Source organism: Phalangium opilio, unplaced genomic scaffold (genome assembly GCF_054372755.1).
Source record: "Phalangium opilio isolate 3A_F unplaced genomic scaffold, DU_Popi_V2 ptg000329l_1, whole genome shotgun sequence".
NCBI lineage: Eukaryota > Metazoa > Arthropoda > Arachnida > Opiliones > Phalangiidae > Phalangium > Phalangium opilio.
Genome location: NW_028324226.1, coordinates 11,328,751 through 11,353,199, shown reverse-complemented (window position 1 = coordinate 11,353,199; position 24,449 = coordinate 11,328,751). Strand labels below are relative to the sequence as shown.

The 24,449-nt window shown below is 42.9% G+C and overlaps 2 long non-coding RNA genes and 9 other non-coding genes across 12 annotated transcripts; 9 read left to right on the top strand and 2 right to left on the bottom strand.

The window, feature by feature from the left end:
- Positions 1-932: 932 nt before the first annotated feature.
- TRNAY-GUA (transfer RNA tyrosine (anticodon GUA)) lies at positions 933-1,005 on the bottom strand. Its single transcript has one exon. It is a non-coding gene; the product is annotated as a tRNA-Tyr (tRNA).
- A 9,557-nt stretch (positions 1,006-10,562) lies between these two features.
- On the top strand, positions 10,563-10,635 carry TRNAH-AUG (transfer RNA histidin (anticodon AUG)). Its single transcript has one exon. It is a non-coding gene; the product is annotated as a tRNA-His (tRNA).
- Positions 10,636-15,155: 4,520 nt separating this feature from the next.
- TRNAH-AUG (transfer RNA histidin (anticodon AUG)) lies at positions 15,156-15,228 on the top strand. The gene has a single exon. It is a non-coding gene; the product is annotated as a tRNA-His (tRNA).
- A 290-nt stretch (positions 15,229-15,518) lies between these two features.
- Positions 15,519-16,307, top strand: LOC149610825 (uncharacterized). 2 transcript variants are annotated; one of them, XR_016376636.1, is made up of 2 exons: positions 15,519-15,877; positions 15,986-16,307. It is a non-coding gene; the product is annotated as an uncharacterized LOC149610825 (long non-coding RNA). The 2 variants fall into 2 exon arrangements; XR_016376637.1 differs by having other exon boundaries at positions 15,982-16,307.
- On the bottom strand, positions 16,294-17,035 carry LOC149610824 (uncharacterized). Its single transcript, XR_016376635.1, has 2 exons — positions 16,888-17,035; positions 16,294-16,473 (listed from the first exon to the last, which is right to left on the bottom strand). It is a non-coding gene; the product is annotated as an uncharacterized LOC149610824 (long non-coding RNA).
- A 1,581-nt stretch (positions 17,036-18,616) lies between these two features.
- On the top strand, positions 18,617-18,689 carry TRNAH-AUG (transfer RNA histidin (anticodon AUG)). The gene has a single exon. It is a non-coding gene; the product is annotated as a tRNA-His (tRNA).
- An 806-nt stretch (positions 18,690-19,495) lies between these two features.
- On the top strand, positions 19,496-19,568 carry TRNAH-AUG (transfer RNA histidin (anticodon AUG)). The gene has a single exon. It is a non-coding gene; the product is annotated as a tRNA-His (tRNA).
- A 1,489-nt stretch (positions 19,569-21,057) lies between these two features.
- Positions 21,058-21,130, top strand: TRNAH-AUG (transfer RNA histidin (anticodon AUG)). The gene has a single exon. It is a non-coding gene; the product is annotated as a tRNA-His (tRNA).
- Positions 21,131-21,936: 806 nt separating this feature from the next.
- Positions 21,937-22,009, top strand: TRNAH-AUG (transfer RNA histidin (anticodon AUG)). Its single transcript has one exon. It is a non-coding gene; the product is annotated as a tRNA-His (tRNA).
- Positions 22,010-22,764: 755 nt separating this feature from the next.
- Positions 22,765-22,837, top strand: TRNAH-AUG (transfer RNA histidin (anticodon AUG)). The gene has a single exon. It is a non-coding gene; the product is annotated as a tRNA-His (tRNA).
- An 806-nt stretch (positions 22,838-23,643) lies between these two features.
- On the top strand, positions 23,644-23,716 carry TRNAH-AUG (transfer RNA histidin (anticodon AUG)). The gene has a single exon. It is a non-coding gene; the product is annotated as a tRNA-His (tRNA).
- Positions 23,717-24,449: the final 733 nt, after the last annotated feature.

Below are 24,449 nucleotides of genomic sequence, written 5' to 3'. Positions count from 1 at the left end.
TATTGTGGAAAAACTTTGGCTTTCTACGTTACATTTGAGATCCCACAACACCGCCCCCGGGTGGGCTCGAACCACCAACCTAGTGGTTAGCAGCTGAACGCGCTAACCATTGCACCACGGAAGCCCAAAAATTAAATGCTCGTCAGGTATTGTGTAAAAACCTTGACTTTTTACGTCACATCTGAGACCTCACAACACCGCTCCCGGATGGGCTCGAACCACCAACCTATTGATTAACAGCCGAACGCGCTAACCATTGCGCCACGGAAGCCCAAGAATTAAATGGTCGTCAGGTATTGTGGAAAAACTTAGGCTTTCTACGTTACATTTGAGATCCCACAACACCGCTCCCGGGTGGGCTCGAACCACCAACCTATTTTTTAACAGCCGAACGTGCTAACCATTGAGCCACGGATCCTCAGAAATTAAATGGTTGTCACGTATTGTGGAAACGTTTTGACTTTTTACACTACATCTGAGACCCCACAACACCTCTCCCGGGTGAGCTCGAACTTTCAACCTTTCGATTAACAGCTGAACGCGCTAATCATTGCACCACGGAGCCCAAAAATTAAATGGTCGTCAGGTATTGTGGAAAAACTTAGGCTTTCTACGTTACATTTGAGATCCCACAACACCGCTCCCGGGTGGGCTCGAACCACCAACCTATTTTTTAACAGCCGAACGTGCTAACCATTGAGCCACGGATCCTCAGAAATTAAATGGTTGTCACGTATTGTGGAAACGTTTTGACTTTTTACACTACATCTGAGACCCTACAACACCTCTCCCGGTTGGGCTCGAACCACCAACCTTTCGGTTAACAGCCGAACGCGCTAACCATTGCACCAAGGAAGCCCAAAAATTAAATGGTCGTCAGGTATTGTGGAAAATCTTTGGCTTTCTACGTTACATTTGAGATCCCACAACACCGCTCCCGGGTGGGCTCGAACCACAAACCTATTGGTTTACAGCCGAACGCGCTAACCATTGCGCCACGGAAGCCCAAAAACTAAATGGTCGTCAGGTATTGTGGAAAAACTTTGGCTTTCTACGTTACATTTGAGATCCCACAACACCGCTCCCGGGTGGGCTCGAACCACCAACCTATTTTTTAACAGCCGAACGCGCTAACCATTGAGCCACGGAACCTCAGAAATTGAATGGTTGTCACGTATTGTGGAAACGTTTTGACTTTTTACGCTACATCTGAGACCCCACAACACCTCTCCCGGGTGGGCTCGAACTTTCAACCTTTCGATTAACAGCTGAACGCGCTAATCATTGCACCACGGAGCCCAAAAATTAAATGTTCGTCAGGTAGTGTGGAAAAAATCTGACATTTTACGTTTCATCTGAGACCTCACAACACCGCTCCCGGATGGGCTCGAACCACCAACCTATTGGTTAACAGCCGAACGCGCTAACCATTGAGCCACGGAAGCTCAGAAATTAAATGGTTGTCAGGTATTGGCTTTCTACGTTACATTTGAGATCCCACAACACCGCTCCCGGGTGGGCTCGAACCACCAACCTATTGGTTAACAGTTGAACGCGCTAACCATTGAGCCACGGAACCTCAGAAATTAAATGACTGTCACGTATTGTGGAAACGTTTTGACTTTTTACGCTACATCTGAGACCCCACAACACCTCTCCCGGGTGGGCTCGAACCTTCAACCTTTCGATTAACAGCTGAACGCGCTAATCATTGCACCACGGAGCCCAAAAATTAAATGCTCGTCAGGTATTGTGTAAAAACCTTGACTTTTTAAGTCACATCTGAGACCTCACAACACCGCTCCCGGATGGGCTCGAACCACCAACCTATTGGTTAACAGCCGAACGCGCTAACCATTGCGTTACGGAAGCCCAAGAATTAAATGGTCGTCAGGTATTGTGGAAAAACTTTGGCTTTCTACGTTACATTTGACGTTATAGTGATTATTCTCATTAAGTAGAAAGAGGCGTGGTCTGGTATCTGTAGGGTCGTTTTCGCCTAAAATTAGAATTGGAACTCTGTTTTCGAATTTATAAACAAATATAGAATAGGGGGATAAATAAACTTTAAATTTCTGGAATGAATCGGAGGTACCGCATTCGGATACAGAGACTCCGGCCTTTTGACAAAGATCTAAAGCCTCTGTTTTTTGGCTTGTGTAACGGGGTCCTAAATATCATTTTTATAGGTCCTTGAAAAAAATGTTCGATCTCATCATCATAAAGTAACTCGGCTAGTTTATCAAAGAGAATAGAAGGGTCTACTTGATCGAGTCTTTTAAAGGATAAATCAAGTTCCGAACGACAGTTTATACCCAGACTTCGTAAAGTTATTTGCACGTAATCTGTTGCTCTATATTCGCTTAATACGTGTTCCGTAATAGAACATATACTATCCACCGGATCATCAGTTATATTTAGAGATATTTCCCTGCCATACATATTAAAATGTTCAAAAAATCTCTCGCTCTGCTCTAGAATTTCGCAAGATGGTACATCTTCTATAGGCGAAGGGGGACACCCCCCACCCCATTGATCATAAACATTCGCCTCGGCCTCCTCCGAATCTACGATGGAGCTCTTTTCGCTGGGGGCGTAATCGGAAAAGTTCAGAGACATATATTCAAAAGGGTCGTTCTCTCGTCCAGTGAGGGGAGGGGGGAGGGAGTTAAAAAAAATTTTGTAAATATTTTTTATGAATTTTAAATAAATTGTTTTTGTACTTTATTTACTTCTTTTTATTTAAAATAAGTTCCTATCGAAAAACTTCGACAAGTTTAAAAGTTTTTCCTACACTTTAGTTATATCTACTTTTATATTTCGTAGGCTTAAAATTTAAAAACTAGAACACATAGAAATTTATATCATTTCTGTGTAGTATTAGTTATATAAAATGGAACAGTTTTTCAGTTTTAAATTCAATTTATTTTGAAACATCAATGAAAAAATACAAATTATCAAATAGATAAAAATTTAAAAATGCGTTAACATGTGCATTCTCTCTTTCAAATAAGTTATTTGACCCGAAATTACCGAGAATACATTATAATTTTAAAAATTACTTTGAAGATTTTCTTCTTCAATTACATTATTAAATTTCATTACCACTTGGTACGATGTTACGAAATTGGTGAAGTAACCCACAACTGCGTCGAATTTTTCGGGCTGCCCATCTAAACACGGTATACGATCGTGATCGCCATATAAATTATCATAAATATCATTATAAAATTCTATAATAATATCAGTCATGTGCGTGAATACAATTTCATGGTTACTTAACTTAGTAAGATGCTCCTTAACGGCATTCGAAACTCGGTTCAATGCCGCTGTTTCTAGACTGTCCAAAACAATGGAATCGTCATTTAGTAAATCTTTAATATGACACGTATTATGATACGCCACAACAGTTGTTTTTTCATTTGCGTTATCGATCAAAACGATTTCAAAGTTATTGGTTTCGTGGCCCGCCGTCCATCCTGCTAATACGGGTAAACGCGGGATCAACTTCTCCCATGTACTTGTTGAAATGGCGAAACTTTTTACCGACTGCTTCCTACATAAGCGAATCTCGGGATCGAGGGTGCCGTTCACGAACCCCGTTGTCAGGAACAACTCTCTAGAAATGTGGAATCTACCGTTGATTTTTCGTTCGTTAGTTACGCCAATCTTCCTCTTAACAGCTTCTTGATTTTCCATGTTGCACGTTTAAGGTCTTCTCGAATTATGATACACTCCTCTGTCGTGTTCCACGGTTTTTATACTAAATTTCCTAAGTAGCTATCGCGAAATATCTATTGTCCTTGACTGTTCTGTTGTTAGATTGTAGGCGTATTTTTATGTCAAAGTTCTGAAACCATAGATTAAGAAATTCTAACATTCCCAAAATCAGTAATATAAAGAATACAATAAGTAGTTTTTGAGGGTTAACCTCCAAGATCCGACGAATTCTTGACAACCTTTGTGTACTTGCCTCCATAACAGCTGACGAGTAAGTATATAACACAATAGTAAACTTGACCTATTTATCTATTTTGACCCACATTCCTTAGCTCGATCTGTCAATATTTGATTGACGAAATATTTTCCTAACATCTTCAAAGACCTAAGGTCATTGTTGAAGAACCCTCTCCCCTTCTTCGATTGTAAGCGTATTTTTAGGTGCGTTTTTCAAACCAGGGATTAAGGAATTCCAGCACTCTCAAGACCAATAAGATAAATAGCACAATGAGCAGTTTTTAAATCTCCAAGATCCGACGAATTCCTGACAAGCTTTGTGTACCTGACAGTTGAGGAGTAAATAAATTACACAACAGTAAACTTGACCTATTTATCTACTATTCTCAACATTCCTTAAATAGAACTGTCACAATTTGATTGATTGAAGAAATTCTTTCCTAACATTTTCTCAATGTCATTGTTGAAGAAGTCCCCACCTAGTGGAATGTCGCACCAACTCTTTTGTTATATATTCTGTTTTTAATTTGTTCAATTTTAGACCGTTTTCCTCTAGCCAAGAGTTTATAATTTGTAAATACGTGTTTCCTTGCAATATTAAAGCAGGTAAGTGCTTATTTTCCAATAGTAAAACTGTGTCATCTGCATAAAGACGAAGAAGCTCTTTGGGTAGCTTTTCTACTATATCGTTAATATATAGATTAAAAAGCAGTGGGGATAATACCGAACCTTGAGGGACACCGATAGTTATGTCCAGCGAATCTGATATATTATTATTTAATTTGGTTGAGCATTTCCGATTTGAGAGGTAACTTGATATCCATTTCAGAGACAGTCCTCTTATACCCAGTCGATCCAGTTTATCTAATAGTCTTTTATGAGGCACACTATCGAAAGCTTTTTCAAGGTCAAGAAAAATCCCTAGGCAATACCATGACTTTTCAAGTGCATTCAAAATTGACTTATATAAGTTAGTAATGGCTAGCTCGGTACTACTATCTTTACGAAACCCAAATTGGTTTGTCGATAAGATATTGTATTTATCACAAAAAGAGCTCAGCCTATTTAAAAAAAGTTTGTCATAAATTTTAGCAAATGTCGAGAGTACAGATATAGGTCTATAGTTACTAAGGATAAGAGGATCACGTTTTTTTAAAATTGGTGTTATCATTGCATGTTTTAGCCGTCCAGGATAAACTCCTGTGGCGAACGAGAGGTTGATTAGGAAGACAAGGGGACCTATTAAATAGTTTGCTACAAATTTTAAGGGTTTGGGGTGTATTTCATCTTTTCCTGGTGCAGATGATTGAGGTAGACCGTCAATTACATTCTTTACCTCAAGTTCAAAAGTTTTAAATAGGGCAAAGGTTGATGGGTTTGATTTAAACATAAGCGGTACGTTAAAATTTCGGGTTGAATCAATAACTGTTGTAAAATGTATATTAATAGCGTTAGGTTTGATACTACCAGGAATCTGCGAATTCGATTTTAGCCTGCCGGTTGTTTCATTTATTATTTTCCACTTGGATTTATTTGATGTGGCCTTAGATATCTTATTTCTAATGTATGTACTTCTAGCACTTCGTATTTGGTTATTTAAAGAATTTCTGTAGGTGGTATATTCCTTATGGTTTTCTATGGTAGGTTTTTTCCTGTAAATTTTAAACAGTTTTCTTTTGATTCTAATTGATTGTTTTACGTTTTCTGTAATCCAGGATTCGGGGGAAAATTTTATAGTTTTAATTTTGAAACTATTATTATAGGCGGCGGTTATCTTGTCTTCAAAGAAGTTATAAGCAAGGTCTGAGTCTTTCTGGCTGTACAGATCAGTCCAATTAATATTACTGACAATGTTGGCAAATTTTAAAAGATTTGCTTGACTTAGGTCTCTGATTTGCTGGGATTTCCCGGTTGTGACTTTATCATAAGTAAGGAGGATGGGTAGGTGGTCTGAGACATCAATATCACTAAATATTTCAGCATTGGCCTGAGCGCTCGTAAATATATTGTCTATGCAACTCGAGGTACTTAAGGTTACCCTAGTTGCGGCATAAATCATTCTCTTGAGACCGTAGCTAGAATAGAGATCTATTATAGATTGTGGGCAGGGAGTATCTGAATTAAAATCGAAATTAAAGTCTCCAAGTACTGTTTTGTTAACTTTGCAGTTGCCTGCAGTGCATAAAATAGATTCGCAAGTCATTATGAATGTGTCAAAATTTGAAGAATGTGGTCGATATATAATAACAAAAACGTCCCCAGTGTCTTGCAATTTTATACCATAACTCTCAATATCGCTATTAAATACGCAAGTTCCCTCTAAAATAGAGAAATTTATGTCCTTATGTACATAAAAACCCACACCGCCTCCTCGTCTGTTTCCAATACCAGTAAAAAGATAGTTTGGGATGTAGACAGAATAATTATTCTGGAACCATGTTTCAGTTAGAGCATAAATGTCAATTTTTATCTTTGCATAGTGGCTAACAAGGCTAGGGAAATTTAAATTCGCACTTCTTATATTGGCATAAACAGCTTTCATTACAGGTTAAAAAATGTGGATTAAATTCGAAAGGCTTTGTTTTTATGCGGTTTTAGTGTTTTATTTGAACTCTGAGCTTAGTTTCGTTAAAATGGTAAATGTTATGTTCAAATTCCACAGCAAAATTAGTTTTAAATTTGGCGTGTTCTTTCCCCTTTTCTCTAACAAAATTTCTTAAGTGATACCTTGCAAGTTCCTGTCGTATTGTAAAGTCATGCGATATATAGATTTTTGAACCTCTTAATTTATAAGCATTTTTTAGAATTATAGATTTAAGTTCGGCGTTATTTAGCTTTAAGATTATTCGACGGTTTTCGCCTCTCCTAGACACTTGATATGAGAAAATTTTAAAATCAATTCCTAATAACTCCTTAAGTACAGTGTTGACTTCCTTGGCCAGATTATTTCTATCTTCACCTGTTTTTTCTGGTAGACCTGTTATTACTATATTATTTTTGCGATTGTCAGTTTCAAGAATATCAAGTTGTTTTTGTAATTCCTGGATCTCCTTATTTTTCTGATCTAGCTTCCCATTTACCTCTTCAGCGAAAGCCCCTGTTTCAAATTCTAAGGTGTCTATTTTCTCGGCCTGTTTTTCTAGCTTTTCAATTCTCAATTCATGCTCGTTTACTTTCTGACATATTTTATCTATCTTAATATTAGTATCTGAAATTTTACTATTGATAGCTTCAATTTTTTTAACAACTTCAGTATTGTCATTCCTAGCCTCTGTCCTCATTTTTTGTAATTCGGATAGGATTGTTTGGGTATCAGCCATAGTTACGGTGGATGGATAAGTTCTTTGTGAGAGCACCAGTGAAAGATAATTGTGTAAAAAATAGATACTATACTACCTGAAAGATAGGATACAGTTAGTCCTTGTTCACAGTGGCTGGTGCTCTGAAGTGTGAAAAATTGAGATTCCAAATTTTTCGTCGGTTGCTGATAAGATAAGAGATATTCGATTTTATTTTTTTATATAGCGGGCGTTGAATGTTTCACGAAAGTACGTTGGTCTTGAATTTACACGCCATTTTTTTTAGGTTGCGACGCAATAACAGAAGATTTTTTAACACGGTTTGCTAGTTACTCGTTTTTGATGGGGCCGGATTTGGCAACAAAACTGATCGATCACGAGCGAAAGCGAACTGACTTCTCACAAGTAGGGCACAACAGAAAGATAGCAATAATCACGGTAGTGGGAGCGTCGAGAATGCAGTTAGATCTTGTTAACAGTGACTGTAGTATTTCTTCACTATTTTCAAATATGTTCACTGAAACCATTATTTTTATACTTTTTGCTTTAATTCAAGCAAATGTAACGATATTCAATCAAAAAACTGTTAAAATTAAATTTTTCAATAAGAAATCGTTGTCACGGATTTTGTATCTTGAAGAAGAAAAACATGCGATTTTTTCGGTACTTTTTTGAATGCATTTTTTTCTGGAGAAATTTTTGACCCAATTCAGCTTAATTCTCTATAAAACACTCATTAAAAGTGATTTCATCTCGATTGAACAATAAATAAAAATGAACCTCGATTTTTAATAACATTTTCAAAATCGACGTTTCACGGCCAAAGAAGCATATTTTGAGTATTTCTTCACTATTTTCAAATATAACCACTGAAACCATTATTTTTATACTTTTTGCTTTAATTCGAGCAAATATAACGATATTCATTCAAAAAACTGTTAAAATTCAATTTTTCAATAAGAAATCGTTGTCACGGATTTTGTATCTTGAAGAAGAAAAACATGCGATTTTTTCGGTACTCTTTTGAATGCATTTTTTTCTGGAGAAATGTTTGACCGAATTCAGCTTAATTCCCTATAAAACACTCATTGAAAGTGATTTCATCTCGATTGAACAATAATTAAAAATTTACCTCGATTTTTAATAACATTTTCAAAATCGACGTTTCACGGCCAAAGAATCATACTTTGAGTATTTCTTCACTATTTTCAAATATATTCATTGAAACCATTATTTTTATACTTTTTGCTTTAATTCAAGCAATGTAACGATATTCATTCAAAAAACTGTTAAAATTCAATTTTCAATAAGAAATCGTATTCACGGATTTTGTGTCTTGAAGAAGAAAAACCTGCGATTTTTTCGGTACTTTTTTGAATGCATTTTTTTCTGGAGAAATTTTTGACCGAATTCAGCTTAATTCCCTATAAAACACTTATTGAAAGTGGTGGTTCGAGCCCACCCGGGACCGGTGTTGTGGGATCTCAAATGTAACGTAAAAACCAAAGTTTTTCCACAATACCTGACAACCATTTAATTTTTGGGTTTCCGTGCCGCATTGGTTAGCGCTTTCGGCTATGAACCGAAAGGTTGGTGGTTCGTGCCCATCCGGGAGCGGTGTTGTGAGGTCTCAGATGTGACGTAAAAAGTCAGAGTTTTTCCACAATACCTGACAAACATTTAATTTTTGGGCTTCCTTGGCGCAATGGTTAGCGCGCTCAACTGTTATTCAAAAGGTTGGTGGTTCGAGCGTACCCGGGAGCGGTGTTGTGATGTCTCAGATGTGACGTAAAAAGTCGAGGTTTTTCCACAATACCTGACGACCATTTAATATTTGGGCTTCCGTGGCGCAATGGTTAGCGCGTTCGGCTGTTAACCGAATGGTTAGTGGTTCGAGCCCACCCGAAAGCGGTGTTGTGAGGTCTCAGATGTAACGTAAAATGTCATAGTTTTTCCACAATAACTGACGAACATTTAATATTTGGGCTTCCGTGGCGCAATGGTTAGCGCGTTCAGCAGTTAACCGAAAGGTTGGTGTTTCGAGCCCACCCAGGAGAGGCGTTGTGGGGTCTCAGATGTAGCGTAAAAAGTCAAAACTTTTCCACAATACGGGACAAACATTTAATTTCTGAATTTCCGTGGCTCAATGGTAAGCGCGTACAGCTGTTAACCGAAAGTTTGGTGGTTCGAGCCCACCCGGGAGAGGTGTTGTGAGGTCTCAGATGTGACGTAAAAAGTCAAAGTTTTTCCACAATACCTGACGACCATATAAGTTTCTAGCTTCCATGGCGCAATGGTTGGCGCGTTCGGCTGTTAACCGAAAGGTTGGTGGTTCGAGCCCATCCGGGAGCGGTGTTGTGAGGTCTCAGATGTGACGTAAAAAGTCAAGAGTTTTCCACAATACCTGACGACCATTTAATATTTGGGCTTCCGTGGCGCAATGGTTAGAGCGTTCAGCTGTTATTTAAAAGCTGGTGGTTTAAGCCCTCCCGGGAGCGGTGTTGTGAGGTCTCAGATGTGACGTAAAAAGTCAGAGTTTTTCCACAATACGAGACAACCATATAATTTCTGAACTTCCGTGGCTCAATGGTTAGCGCGTTCGGCTGTTAACCAGTAAGTTGGTGGTTCGAGCCCACCCGAAACCGGTGTTGTGAGGTCTCAGATGTGGCGTAAAAAGTCAAGGTTTTTCCACAATACCTGACGACCATTCAATTTTTGGGCTTCAGTGGCGCAATGGTTAGCGCGTTCAGCTGTTATTCAAAAGAGTGGTGGTTTGAGCCCTCCCGGGTGCGGTGCTGTGAGGTCTCAGATGTAACGTAAAATGTCAGAGTTTTTCCACAATAACTGACGAACATTTAATTTTTGGGCTTCCGTGGCGCAATGGTTAGTGCGTTCAGCAGTTAACCGAAAGGTTGGTGGTTCGAGCCCACCCGGGAGAGGTGTTGTGGGGTCTCAGATGTAGCGTAAAAAGTCAAAACTTTTCCACAATACGGGACAACCATTTAACTCCTGAGCTTCCGTGGCTCAATGGTTAGCACGTTCGGCTGTTAACCAATAGGTTGGTGGTTCGAGCCCACCCGGGGGCGGTGTTGTGGGGTCTCAGATGTAGCATAAAAATTCAAAACTTTTCCACAATACGTGATAACCATTTAATTTCTGAGCTTCCGTGGCTTAATTGTTAGCGCGTTCGGCTGTTAACCAATAGGTTGGTGGTTCGAGCCCACCCGGGACCGGTGTTGTGGGATCTCAAATGTAACGTAAAAACCAAAGTTTTTCCACAATACCTGACGACCATTGAATTTTTGGGTTTCCGTGGCGCATTGGTTAGCGCGTTCGGCTATGAACCGAAAGGTTGGTGGTTCGTGCCCATCCGGGAGCGGTGTTGTGAGGTCTCAGATGTGACGTAAAAAGTCAGAGTTTTTCCACAATACCTGACGAACATTTAATTTTTGGGCTTCCGTGGCGCAATGGTTAGCGCGCTCAACTGTTATTCAAAAGGTTGGTGGTTCGAGCGTACCCGGGAGCGGTGTTGTGATGCCTCAGATGTGACGTAAAAAGTCGCGGTTTTTCCACAATACCTGACGACCATTTAATATTTGGGCTTCCGTGGCGCAATGGTTAGCGCGTTCGGCTGTTAACCGAAAGGTTGGTGGTTCGAGCCCACCCGAAAGCGGTGTTGTGAGGTCTCAGATGTAACGTAAAATGTCATAGTTTTTCCACAATAACTGACGAACATTTAATTTCTGAACTTCCGTGGCTCAATGGTTAGCGCGTTCGGCTGTTAACCAATAGGTTGGTGGTTCGAGCCCATCTGGGAGCGGTGTTGTGAGGTCTCAGATGTAACGTAAAAAGTCAAACGTTTTCCACAATAACTGACGAACCGAAAGTTTGGTGGTTCGAGCCCATCCGGGAGCGTTTTGTGGTGTCTCAGATGTAACGTTAAAAGTCAGAGTTTTTCCACAATACCTGACGAACATTTAATTTTTGGGCTTCCGTGGCTCAATGGTTAGCGCGTTCGGCTGTTAACCAGTAAGTTGGTGGTTCGAGCCCACCCGAAACCGGTGTTGTGAGGTCTCAGATGTGGCGTAAAAAGTCAAGGTTTCTCCACAATACCTGACAACCATTTAATTACTGAGCTTCCGTGGCTCAATGGTTGGCGCGTTCGGCTGTTAACCGAAAGGTTGGTGGTTCGAGCCCACCCGAAACCGGTGTTGTGAGGTCTCAGATGTGGCGTAAAAAGTCAAGGTTTCTCCACAATACCTGACAACCATTTAATTACTGAGCTTCCGTGGCTCAATGGTTGGCGCGTTCGGCTGTTAACCGAAAGGTTGGTGGTTCGAGCCCATCCGGGAGCGGTGTTGTGAGGTCTCAGATGTGACGTAAAAGTCAAGAGTTTTCCACAATACCTGACGACCAATTAATATTTGGGCTTCCGTGGCGCAATGGTTAGTGCGTTCAGCAGTTAACCGAAAGGTGGGTGGTTCGAGCCCACCCGGGAGAGGTGTTGTGGGGTCTCAGATGTAGCGTAAAAAGTCAAAACTTTTCCACAATACGGGACAACCATTTAATTCCTGAGCTTCCGTGGCTCAATGGTTAGCGCGTTCGGCTGTTAACCAATAGGTTGGTGGTTCGAGCCCACCCGGGAGCGGTGTTGTGGGGTCTCAGATGTAGCATAAAAATTCAAAACTTTTCCACAATACGTGATAACCATTTAATTTCTGAGCTTCCCTGGCTTAATTGTTAGCGCGTTCGGCTGTTAACCAATAGGTTGGTGGTTCGAGTCCACCCGGGACCGGTGTTGTGGGATCTCAAATGTAACGTAAAAACCAAAGTTTTTCCACAATACCTGACGACCATTGAATTTTTGGGTTTCCGTGGCGCATTGGTTAGCGCAATCGGCTATGAACCGAAAGGTTGGTGGTTCGAGCCAACCCGGGAGCGGTGTTGTGAGGTCTCAGATGTGACGTAAAAAGTCGAGGTTTTTCCACAATACCTGAGGAACATTTAATTTTTGGGCTTCCGTGGCGCAATGGTTAGCGCGCTCAACTGTTATTCAAAAGGTTGGTGGTTCGAGCGTACCCGGGAGCGGTGTTGTGATGTCTCAGATGTGACGTAAATAGTCGCGGTTTTTCCACAATACCTGACGACCATTTAATATTTGGGCTTCCGTGGCGCAATGGTTAGCGCGTTCGGCTGTTAACCGAAAGGTTGGTGGTTCGAGCCCACCCGAAAGCGGTGTTGTGAGGTCTCAGATGTAACGTAAAATGTCATAGTTTTTCCACAATACCTGACGACCATTTAATATTTGGGCTTACGTGGCGCAATGGTTAGTGCGCTCAGCTGTTATTCAAAAGGTTGGTGGTCCGAGCCCCTCCGGGAGCGTTTTGTGGGGTCTCAGATGTAACGTAAAAAGTCAGACTTTCTCCACAATACCTGACAACCATTTAATTACTGAGCTTCCGTGGCTCAATGGTTAGCGCGTTCGGCTGTTAACCAATAGGTTGGTGGTTCGAGCCCATCCGGGAGCGGTGTTGTGAGGTCTCAGATGTAACGTAAAATGTCATAGTTTTTCCACAGCACCTGACGACCATTTAAATTTTGGGCTTCTGTGGCGCAATGGTTAGCGCGTTCAGCTATTATTCAAAAGACTGGTGGTTTGAGCCCTCCCGGGAGCGGTGCTGTGAGGTCTCAGATGTAACGTAAAATGTCAGAGTTTTTCCACAATAACTGACGAACATTTAATTTTTGGGCTTCCGTGGCGCAATGGTTAGCGCGTTCAGCAGTAAAACAATAGGTTGGTGGTTCGAGCCCACCCGGGAGCGGTGTTGTGGGATCTCAAATGTAACGTAAAAAGCCAAAGTTTTTTCACAATACCTGACGACCATTTAATTCTTGGGCTTCCGTTGCGCAATGGTTAGCGCGCTCAACTGTTATTCAAAAGGTTGGTGGTTCGAGCGTACCCGGGAGCGGTGTTGTGATGTCTCAGATGTGACGTAAAAAGTCGCGGTTTTTCCACAATACCTGACGACCATTTAATATTTGGGCTTCCGTGGCGCAATGGTTAGCGCGTTCGGCTGTTAACCGAAAGGTTGGTGGTTCGAGCCCACCCGAAAGCGGTGTTGTGAGGTCTCAGATGTAACGTAAAATGTCATAGTTTTTCCACAATACCTGACGAACATTTAATTTTTGGGCTTCCGTGGCTCAATGGTTAGCGCGTTCGGCTGTTAACCAGTAAGTTGGTGGTTCGAGCCCACCCGAAACCGGTGTTGTGAGGTCTCAGATGTGGCGTAAAAAGTCAAGGTTTCTCCACAATACCTGACAACCATTTAATTACTGAGCTTCCGTGGCTCAATGGTTGGCGCGTTCGGCTGTTAACCGAAAGGTTGGTGGTTCGAGCCCACCCGAAACCGGTGTTGTGAGGTCTCAGATGTGGCGTAAAAAGTCAAGGTTTCTCCACAATACCTGACAACCATTTAATTACTGAGCTTCCGTGGCTCAATGGTTGGCGCGTTCGGCTGTTAACCGAAAGGTTGGTGGTTCGAGCCCATCCGGGAGCGGTGTTGTGAGGTCTCAGATGTGACGTAAAAGTCAAGAGTTTTCCACAATACCTGACGACCAATTAATATTTGGGCTTCCGTGGCGCAATGGTTAGTGCGTTCAGCAGTTAACCGAAAGGTGGGTGGTTCGAGCCCACCCGAGAGAGGTGTTGTGGGGTCTCAGATGTAGCGTAAAAAGTCAAAACTTTTCCACAATACGGGACAACCATTTAATTCCTGAGCTTCCGTGGCTCAATGGTTAGCGCGTTCGGCTGTTAACCAATAGGTTGGTGGTTCGAGCCCACCCGGGAGCGGTGTTGTGGGGTCTCAGATGTAGCATAAAAATTCAAAACTTTTCCACAATACATGATAACCATTTAATTTCTGAGCTTCCCTGGCTTAATTGTTAGCGCGTTCGGCTGTTAACCAATAGGTTGGTGGTTCGAGCCCACCCGGGACCGGTGTTGTGGGATCTCAAATGTAACGTAAAAACCAAAGTTTTTCCACAATACCTGACGACCATTGAATTTTTGGGCTTCCGTTGCGCAATGGTTAGCGCGCTCAACTGTTATTCAAAAGGTTGGTGATTCGAGCGTACCCGGGAGCGGTGTTGTGATGTCTCAGATGTGACGTAAAAAGTCGCGGTTTTTCCACAATACCTGACGACCAGTTAATATTTGGGCTTCCGTGGCGCAATGGTTAGCGCGTTCGGCTGTTAACCGAAAGGTTGGTATTTAGAGCCCACCCGAAAGCGGTGTTGTGAGGTCTCAGATGTAACGTAAAATGTCATAGTTTTTCCACAATAACTGACGAACATTTAATTTCTGAACTTCCGTGGCTCAATGGTTAGCGCGTTCGGCTGTTAACCAATAGGTTGGTGGTTCTAGCCCATCTGGGAGCGGTGTTGTGAGGTCTCAGATGTAACTTAAAAAGTCAAACGTTTTCCACAATAACTGACGAACCGAAAGTTTGGTGGTTCGAGCCCATCCGGGAGCGTTTTGTGGTGTCTCAGATGTAACGTGAAAAGTCAAGAGTTTTTCCACAATACCTGACGAACATTTAATTTTTGGGCTTCCGTGGCTCAATGGTTAGCGCGTTCGGCTGTTAACCAGTAAGTTGGTGGTTCGAGCCCACCCGAAACCGGTGTTGTGAGGTCTCAGATGTAGCATAAAAATTCAAAACTTTTCCACAATACGTGATAACCATTTAATTTCTGAGCTTCCGTGGCTTAATTGTTAGCGCGTTCGGCTGTTAACCAATAGGTTGGTGGTTCGAGCCCACCCGGGACCGGTGTTGTGGGATCTCAAATGTAACGTAAAAACCAAAGTTTTTCCACAATACCTGACGACCATTGAATTTTTGGGTTTCCGTGGCGCATTGGTTAGCGCGTTCGGCTATGAACCGAAAGGTTGGTGGTTCGTGCCCATCCGGGAGCGTTTTGTGGTGTCTCAGATGTAACGTGAAAAGTCAGAGTTTTTCCACAATACCTGACGAACATTTAATTTTTGGGCTTGCGTGGCTCAATGGTTAGCGCGTTCGGCTGTTAACCAGTAAGTTGGTGGTTCGAGCCCACCCGAAACCGGTGTTGTGAGGTCTCAGATGTGGCGTAAAAAGTCAAGGTTTCTCCACAATACCTGACAACCATTTAATTACTGAGCTTCCGTGGCTCAATGGTTGGCGCGTTCGGCTGTTAACCGAAAGGTTGGTGGTTCGAGCCCATCCGGGAGCGGTGTTGTGAGGTCTCAGATGTGACGTAAAAGTCAAGAGTTTTCCACAATACCTGACGACCAATTAATATTTGGGCTTCCGTGGCGCAATGGTTAGTGCGTTCAGCCACGGCCAACTTAGATACTCGACAAGCTCGCCAATGAGGCCAGCCAAGTTTGATCCCCCTCTATGTTAACGAGCGTATGAGAAAAAACCTGAAAAAAATATGAAGCCGGGACAAAAAGAGACGAGCTAAAATTTTTTTATAATGTTAATCCTATGGGGCATGGTCCCGAGAGTGGATTCTATCAGCAATTAAGAGTCCTTTTTAAAATGTTTCCAATTTATGTCAACTCTGGGTATTTTATGAGGCGTGAAGTAAGTTTAGAGCTTCATTTTGAACCTAATTTCATAATTTTACATAAATAATTTCACTTTCAATAAATTATTGTTACTAAGCCTTGGCCATGTTTTTGTTTAAGCAAGCCGGGACAACTCGGGACGAGCTAAAATACGTTTCTAAGGCTATTCCTATGGAAAATGGTTTCGGAACTGGATTCTACCTTTAATTAGGAGTCATTTTCAAAATGTTTCCGATTTTTATCAACTCTGGGTATTTTATAAGGCGTGAATCATATTTTGGGCTTCATTTTGAACCTAATTTTATATCCATTGTTTCACTCCCAATAATTTTCTAAACTTGAACTTCAATTTGAAGGGGAGTAATTATGAAGCAGGTTTCATTTCCCGCGAAATTTGAATTTGTAAATATTGCGATGTCAAAACTCAATAAATTTGAAAAATAATTGTTTTGGCGTTTTATTTTATCACAAAAAGTCATCTTATGTGTAATTTAATAATATAAATACTGGTCAAGTTTCTAAAGGAAATCTTCGGTACCCAAGCAGAATTTTTGTAGCGAACCTTCAAAATTATGTTGAAGCTACGATACCAGACTTGCCAAAATAAGAATCCTGCAAAAAGGAAAGTCTCTGTTACTTCTCAAGCTTGAAGACTGCGGCAATCAGCAACAGATGCAGAAAATGGTATAACATTTCCCAAAAAATTAAAATGTTAAAGACCTCACGAATAAACACATTAGTCGTAAAGTTTTGAAATTGTAACTACGAGTCATATGACAAACATTCAGTTTAAACATTGTTTATTTAAATGCAATGCACTATTTAACATTCCACAATACATACATTTAATATATTATTAAATCTTATTTCATAAAACAAACAATTCCGTAGTGTAATATTTTAAAATAACACAGAGACAGCCAAGGTCCAAGTTTAGAAAATTATTGGGAGTGAAACAATGGATATAAAATTATTAAATTAGGTTCAAAATGAAGCCCAAAATATGATTCACGCCTTATAAAATACCCAGAGTTGATAAAAATCGGAAACATTTTGAAAATGACTCCTAATTAAAGGTAGAATCCAGTTCCGAAACCATTTTCCATAGGAATAGCCTTAGAAACGTATTTTAGCTCGTCCCGAGTTGTCCCGGCTTGCTTAAACAAAAACATGGCCAAGGCTTAGTAACAATAATTTATTGAAAGTGAAATTATTTATGTAAAATTATGAAATTAGGTTCAAAATGAAGCTCTAAACTTAATTCACGCCTCATAAAATACCCAGAGTTGACAAAAATTGGAAACATTTTAAAAAGGACTCTTAATTGCTGATAGAATCCACTCTCGGGATCATGCCCCATAGGATTAACATTATAAAAAAATTTTAGCTCGTCTCTTTTTGTCCCGGCTTCATATTTTTTTCAGGTTTTTTCTCATACGCTCGTTAACATAGAGGGGGATCAAACTTGGCTGGCCTCATTGGCGAGCTTGTCGAGTATCTAAGTTGGCCGTGGTTCAGCAGTTAACTGAAAGGTGGGTGGTTCGAGCCCACCCGAGAGAGGTGTTGTGGGGTCTCAGATGTAGCGTAAAAAGTCAAAACTTTTCCACAATACGGGACAACCATTTAATTCCTGAGCTTCCGTGGCTCAATGGTTAGCGCGTTCGGCTGTTAACCAATAGGTTGGTGGTTCGAGCCCACCCGGGAGCGGTGTTGTGGGGTCTCAGATGTAGCATAAAAATTCAAAACTTTTCCACAATACGTGATAACCATTTAATTTCTGAGCTTCCCTGGCTTAATTGTTAGCGCGTTCGGCTGTTAACCAATAGGTTGGTGGTTCGAGCCCACCCGGGACCGGTGTTGTGGGATCTCAAATGTAACGTAAAAACCAAAGTTTTTCCACAATACCTGACGACCATTGAATTTTTGGGCTTCCGTTGCGCAATGGCTAGCGCGCTCAACTGTTATTCAAAAGGTTGGTGGTTCGAGCGTACCCGGGAGCGGTGTTGTGATGTCTCAGATGTGACGTAAAAAGTCGCGGTTTTTCCACAATACCTGACGACCATTTAATATTTGGGCTTCCGTCGCGCAATGGTTAGCGCGTTCGGCTGTTAACCGAAAGGTTGGTGGTTAGAGCCCACCCGAAAGCGGTGTTGTGAGGTCTCAGATGTAACGTAAAATGTCATAGTTTTTCCACAATAACTGACGAACATCTAATTTCTGAACTTCCGTGGCTCAATGGTTAGCGCGTTCGGCTGTTAACCAATAGGTTGGTGGTTCGAGCCCATCTGGGAGCGGTGTTGTGAGGTCTCAGATGTAACTTAAAAAGTCAAACGTTTTCCACAATAACTGACGAACCAAAAGTTTGGTGGTTCGAGCCCATCCGGGAGCGTTTTGTGGTGTCTCAGATGTAACGTGAAAAGTCAGAGTTTTTCCACAATACCTGACGAACATTTAATTTTTGGGCTTCCGTGGCTCAATGGTTAGCGCGTTCGGCTGTTAACCAGTAAGTTGGTGGTTCGAGCCCACCCGAAACCGGTGTTGTGAGGTCTCAGATGTAGCATAAAAATTCAAAACTTTTCCACAATACGTGATAACCATTTAATTTCTGAGCTTCCGTGGCTTAATTGTTAGCGCGTTCGGCTGTTAACCAATAGGTTGGTGGTTCGAGCCCACCCGGGACCGGTGTTGTGGGATCTCAAATGTAACGTAAAAACCAAAGTTTTTCCACAATACCTGACGACCATTGAATTTTTGGGTTTCCGTGGCGCATTGGTTAGCGCGTTCGGCTATGAACCGAAAGGTTGGTGGTTCGTGCCCATCCGGGAGCGTTTTGTGGTGTCTCAGATGTAACGTGAAAAGTCAGAGTTTTTCCACAATACCTGACGAACATTTAATTTTTGGGCTTCCGTGGCTCAATGGTTAGCGCGTTCGGCTGTTAACCAGTAAGTTGGTGGTTCGAGCCCACCCGAAACCGGTGTTGTGAGGTCTCAGATGTGGCGTAAAAAGTCAAGGTTTCTCCACAATACCTGACAACAATTTAATTACTGAGCTTCCGTGGCTCAATGGTTGTCGCGTTCGGCTGTTAACCGAAAGGTTGGTGGTTCGAGCCCATCCGGGAGCGGTGTTGTGAGGTCTCAGATGTGACGTAAAAGTCAAGAGTTTTCCACAATACCTGACGACCAATTAATATTTGGGCTTCCGTGGCGCAATGGTTAGTGCGTTCAGCAGTTAACCGAAAGGTGGGTGGTTCGAGCCCACACGGGAGAGGTGTTGTGGGGTCTCAGATGTAGCGTAAAAAGTCAAAACTTTTCCACAATACGGGACAACCATTTAATTCCTGAGCTTCCGTGGCTCAATGGTTAGCGCGTTCGGCTGTTAACCAATAGGTTGGTGGTTCGAGGCCACCCGGGAGCGGTGTTGTGGGGTCTCAGATGTAGCATAAAAATTCAAAACTTTTCCACAATACGTGATAACCATTTAATTTCTGAGCTTCCGTGGCTTAATTGTTAGCGCGTTCGGCTGTTAACCAATAGGTTGGTGGTTCGAGCCCACCCGAAACCGGTGTTGTGAGGTCTCAGATGTGGCGTAAAAACCAAAGTTTTTCCACAATACCTGACGACCATTGAATTTTTGGGTTTCCGTGGCGCATTGGTTAGCGCGTTCGGCTATGAACCGAAAGGTTGGTGGTTCGTGCCCATCCGGGAGCGGTGTTGTGAGGTCTCAGATGTGACGTAAAAAGTCGAGGTTTTTCCACAATACCTGACGAACATTTAATTTTTGGGCTTCCGTGGCGCAATGGTTAGCGCGCTCAACTGTTATTCAAAAGGTTGGTGGTTCGAGCGTACCCGGGAGCGGTGTTGTGATGTCTCAGATGTGACGTAAAAAGTCGAGGTTTTTCCACAATACCTGACGACCATTTAATATATGGGCTTCCGTGGCGCAATGGTTAGCGCGTTCGGCTGTTAACCGAAAGGTTGGTGGTTCGAGCCCACCCGAAAGCGGTGTTGTGAGGTCTCAGATGTAACGTAAAATGTCATAGTTTTTCCACAATACCTGACGACCATTTAATATTTGGGCTTACGTGGCGCAATGGTTAGTGCGCTCAGCTGTTATTCAAAAGGTTGGTGGTTCGAGCTCCTCCGGGAGCGTTTTGTGGGGTCTCAGATGTGACGTAAAAAGTCGAGGTTTTTCCACAATACCTGACGACCATTTAATATTTGGGCTTCCGTGGCGCAATGGTTAGCGCGTTCAGCAGTAAAACAATAGTTTGGTGGTTCGAGCCCACCCGGGAGCGGTGTTGTGGGATCTCAAATGTAACGTAAAAAGCCAAAGTTTTTTCACAATACCTGACGACCATTTAATTCTTGGGCTTCCGTTGCGCAATGGTTAGCGCGCTCAACTGTTATTCAAAAGGTTGGTGGTTCGAGCGTACCCGGGAGCGGTGTTGTGATGTCTCAGATGTGACGTAAAAAGTCGCGGTTTTTCCACAATTCCTGACGACCATTTAATATTTGGGCTTCCGTGGCGCAATGGTTAGCGCGTTCGGCTGTTAACCGAAAGGTTGGTGGTTCGAGCCCACCCGAAAGCGGTGTTGTGAGGTCTCAGATGTAACGTAAAATGTCATAGTTTTTCCACAATAACTGACGAACATTTAATTTCTGAACTTCCGTGGCTCAATGGTTAGCGCGTTCGGCTGTTAACCAATAGGTTGGTGGTTCGAGCCCATCTGGGAGCGGTGTTGTGAGGTCTCAGATGTAACTTAAAAAGTCAAACGTTTTCCACAATAACTGACGAACCGAAAGTTTGGTGGTTCGAGCCCATCCGGGAGCGTTTTGTGGTGTCTCAGATGTAACGTGAAAAGTCAGAGTTTTTCCACAATACCTGACGAACATTTAATTTTTGGGCTTCCGTGGCTCAATGGTTAGCGCGTTCGGCTGTTAACCAGTAAGTTGGTGGTTCGAGCCCACCCGAAACCGGTGTTGTGAGGTCTCAGATGTAGCATAAAAATTCAAAACTTTTCCACAATACGTGATAACCATTTAATTTCTGAGCTTCCGTGGCTTAATTGTTAGCGCGTTCGGCTGTTAACCAATAGGTTGGTGGTTCGAGCCCACCCGGGACCGGTGTTGTGGGATCTCAAATGTAACGTAAAAACCAAAGTTTTTCCACAATACCTGACGACCATTGAATTTTTGGGTTTCCGTGGCGCATTGGTTAGCGCGTTCGGCTATGAACCGAAAGGTTGGTGGTTCGTGCCCATCCGGGAGCGTTTTGTGGTGTCTCAGATGTAACGTGAAAAGTCAGAGTTTTTCCACAATACCTGACGAACATTTAATTTTTGGGCTTCCGTGGCTCAATGGTTAGCGCGTTCGGCTGTTAACCAGTAAGTTGGTGGTTCGAGCCCACCCGAAACCGGTGTTGTGAGGTCTCAGATGTGGCGTAAAAAGTCAAGGTTTCTCCACAATACCTGACAACCATTTAATTACTGAGCTTCCGTGGCTCAATGGTTGGCGCGTTCGGCTGTTAACCGAAAGGTTGGTGGTTCGAGCCCATCCGGGAGCGGTGTTGTGAGGTCTCAGATGTGACGTAAAAGTCAAGAGTTTTCCACAATACCTGACGACCAATTAATATTTGGGCTTCCGTGGCGCAATGGTTAGTGCGTTCAGCAGTTAACCGAAAGGTGGGTGGTTCGAGCCCACCCGGGAGAGGTGTTGTTGGGTCTCAGATGTAGCGTAAAAAGTCAAAACTTTTCCACAATACGGGACAACCATTTAATTCCTGAGCTTCCGTGGCTCAATGGTTAGCGCGTTCGGCTGTTAACCAATAGGTTGGTGGTTCGAGCCCACCCGGGAGCGGTGTTGTGGGGTCTCAGATGTAGCATAAAAATTCAAAACTTTTCCACAATACGTGATAACCATTTAATTTCTGAGCTTCCGTGGCTTAATTGTTAGCGCGTTCGGCTGTTAACCAATAGGTTGGTGGTTCGAGCCCACCCGGGACCGGTGTTGTGGGATCTCAAATGTAACGTAAAAACCAAAGTTTTTCCACAATACCTGACGACCATTGAATTTTTGGGTTTCCGTGGCGCATTGGTTAGCGCGTTCGGCTATGAACCGAAAGGTTGGTGGTTCGTGCCCATCCGGGAGCGGTGTTGTGAGGTCTCAGATGTGACGTAAAAAGTCGAGGTTTTTCCACAATACCTGACGACCATTTAATATATGGGCTTCCGTGGCGCAATGGTTAGCGCGTTCGGCTGTTAACCGAAAGGTTGGTGGTTCGAGCCCACCCGAAAGCGGTGTTGTGAGGTCTCAGATGTAACGTAAAATGTCATAGTTTTTCCACAATAACTGACGAACATTTAATTTCTGAACTTCCGTGGCTCAATGGTTAGCGCGTTCGGCTCTTAACCAATAGGTTGGTGGTTCGAGCCCATCTGGGAGCGGTTTTGTGAGGTCTCAGATGTAACTTAAAAAGTCAAACGTTTTCCACAATAACTGACGAACCGAAAGTTTGGTGGTTCGAGCCCATCCGGGAGCGTTTTGTGGTGTCTCAGATGTAACGTGAAAAGTCAGAGTTTTTCCACAATACCTGACGAACATTTAATTTTTGGGCTTCCGTGGCTCAATGGTTAGCGCGTTCGGCTGTTAACCAGTAAGTTGGTGGTTCGAGCCCACCCGAAACCGGTGTTGTGAGGTCTCAGATGTAGCATAAAAATTCAAAACTTTTCCACAATACGTGATAACCATTTAATTTCTGAGCTTCCGTGGCTTAATTGTTAGCGCGTTCGGCTGTTAACCAATAGGTTGGTGGTTCGAGCCCACCCGGGACCGGTGTTGTGGGATCTCAAATGTAACGTAAAAACCGAAGTTTTTCCACAATAACTGACGACCATTGAATTTTTGGGTTTCCGTGGCGCATTGGTTAGCGCGTTCGGCTATGAACCGAAAGGTTGGTGGTTCGTGCCCATCCGGGAGCGTTTTGTGGTGTCTCAGATGTAACGTGAAAAGTCAGAGTTTTTCCACAATACCTGACGAACATTTAATTTTTGGGCTTCCGTGGCTCAATGGTTAGCGCGTTCGGCTGTTAACCAGTAAGTTGGTGGTTCGAGCCCACCCGAAACCGGTGTTGTGAGGTCTCAGATGTGGCGTAAAAAGTCAAGGTTTCTCCACAATACCTGACAACCATTTAATTACTGAGCTTCCGTGGCTCAATGGTTGGCGCGTTCGGCTGTTAACCGAAAGGTTGGTGGTTCGAGCCCATCCGGGAGCGGTGTTGTGAGGTCTCAGATGTGACGTAAAAGTCAAGAGTTTTCCACAATACCTGACGACCAATTAATATTTGGGCTTCCGTGGCGCAATGGTTAGTGCGTTCAGTAGTTAACCGAAAGGTGGGTGGTTCGAGCCCACCCGGGAGAGGTGTTGTTGGGTCTCAGATGTAGCGTAAAAAGTCAAAACTTTTCCACAATACGGGACAACCATTTAATTCCTGAGCTTCCGTGGCTCAATGGTTAGCGCGTTCGGCTGTTAACCAATAGGTTGGTGGTTCGAGCCCACCCGGGAGCGGTGTTGTGGGGTCTCAGATGTAGCATAAAAATTCAAAACTTTTCCACAATACGTGATAAACATTTAATTTCTGAGCTTCCGTGGCTTAATTGTTAGCGCGTTCGGCTGTTAACCAATAGGTTGGTGGTTCGAGCCCACCCGGGACCGGTGTTGTGGGATCTCAAATGTAACGTAAAAACCAAAGTTTTTCCACAATACCTGACGACCATTGAATTTTTGGGTTTCCGTGGCGCATTGGTTAGCGCGTTCGGCTATGAACCGAAAGGTTGGTGGTTCGTGCCCATCCGGGAGCGGTGTTGTGAGGTCTCAGATGTGACGTAAAAAGTCGAGGTTTTTCCACAATACCTGACGAACATTTAATTTTTGGGCTTCCGTGGCACAATGGTTAGCGCGCTCAACTGTTATTCAAAAGGTTGGTGGTTCGAGCGTACCCGGGAGCGGTGTTGTGATGTCTCAGATGTGACGTAAAAAGTCGAGGTTTTTCCACAATACCTGACGACCATTTAATATATGGGCTTCCGTGGCGCAATGGTTAGCGCGTTCGGCTGTTAACCGAAAGGTTGGTGGTTCGAGCCCACCCGAAAGCGGTGTTGTGAGGTCTCAGATGTAACGTAAAATGTCATAGTTTTTCCACAATACCTGACGACCATTTAATATTTGGGCTTACGTGGCGCAATGGTTAGTGCGCTCAGCTGTTATTCAAAAGGTTGGTGGTTCGAGCCCCTCCGGGAGCGTTTTGTGGGGTCTCAGATGTAACGTAAAAAGTCAGAGTTTCTCCACAATACCTGACAACCATTTAATTACTGAGCTTCCGTGGCTCAATGGTTAGCGCGTTCGGCTGTTAACCAATAGGTTGGTGGTTCGAGCCCATCCGGGAGCGGTGTTGTGAGGTCTCAGATGTAACGTAAAATGTCATAGTTTTTCCACAGCACCTGACGACCATTTAAATTTTGGGCTTCCGTGGCGCAATGGTTAGCGCGTTCAGCTATTATTCAAAAGACTGGTGGTTTGAGCCCTCCCGGGAGC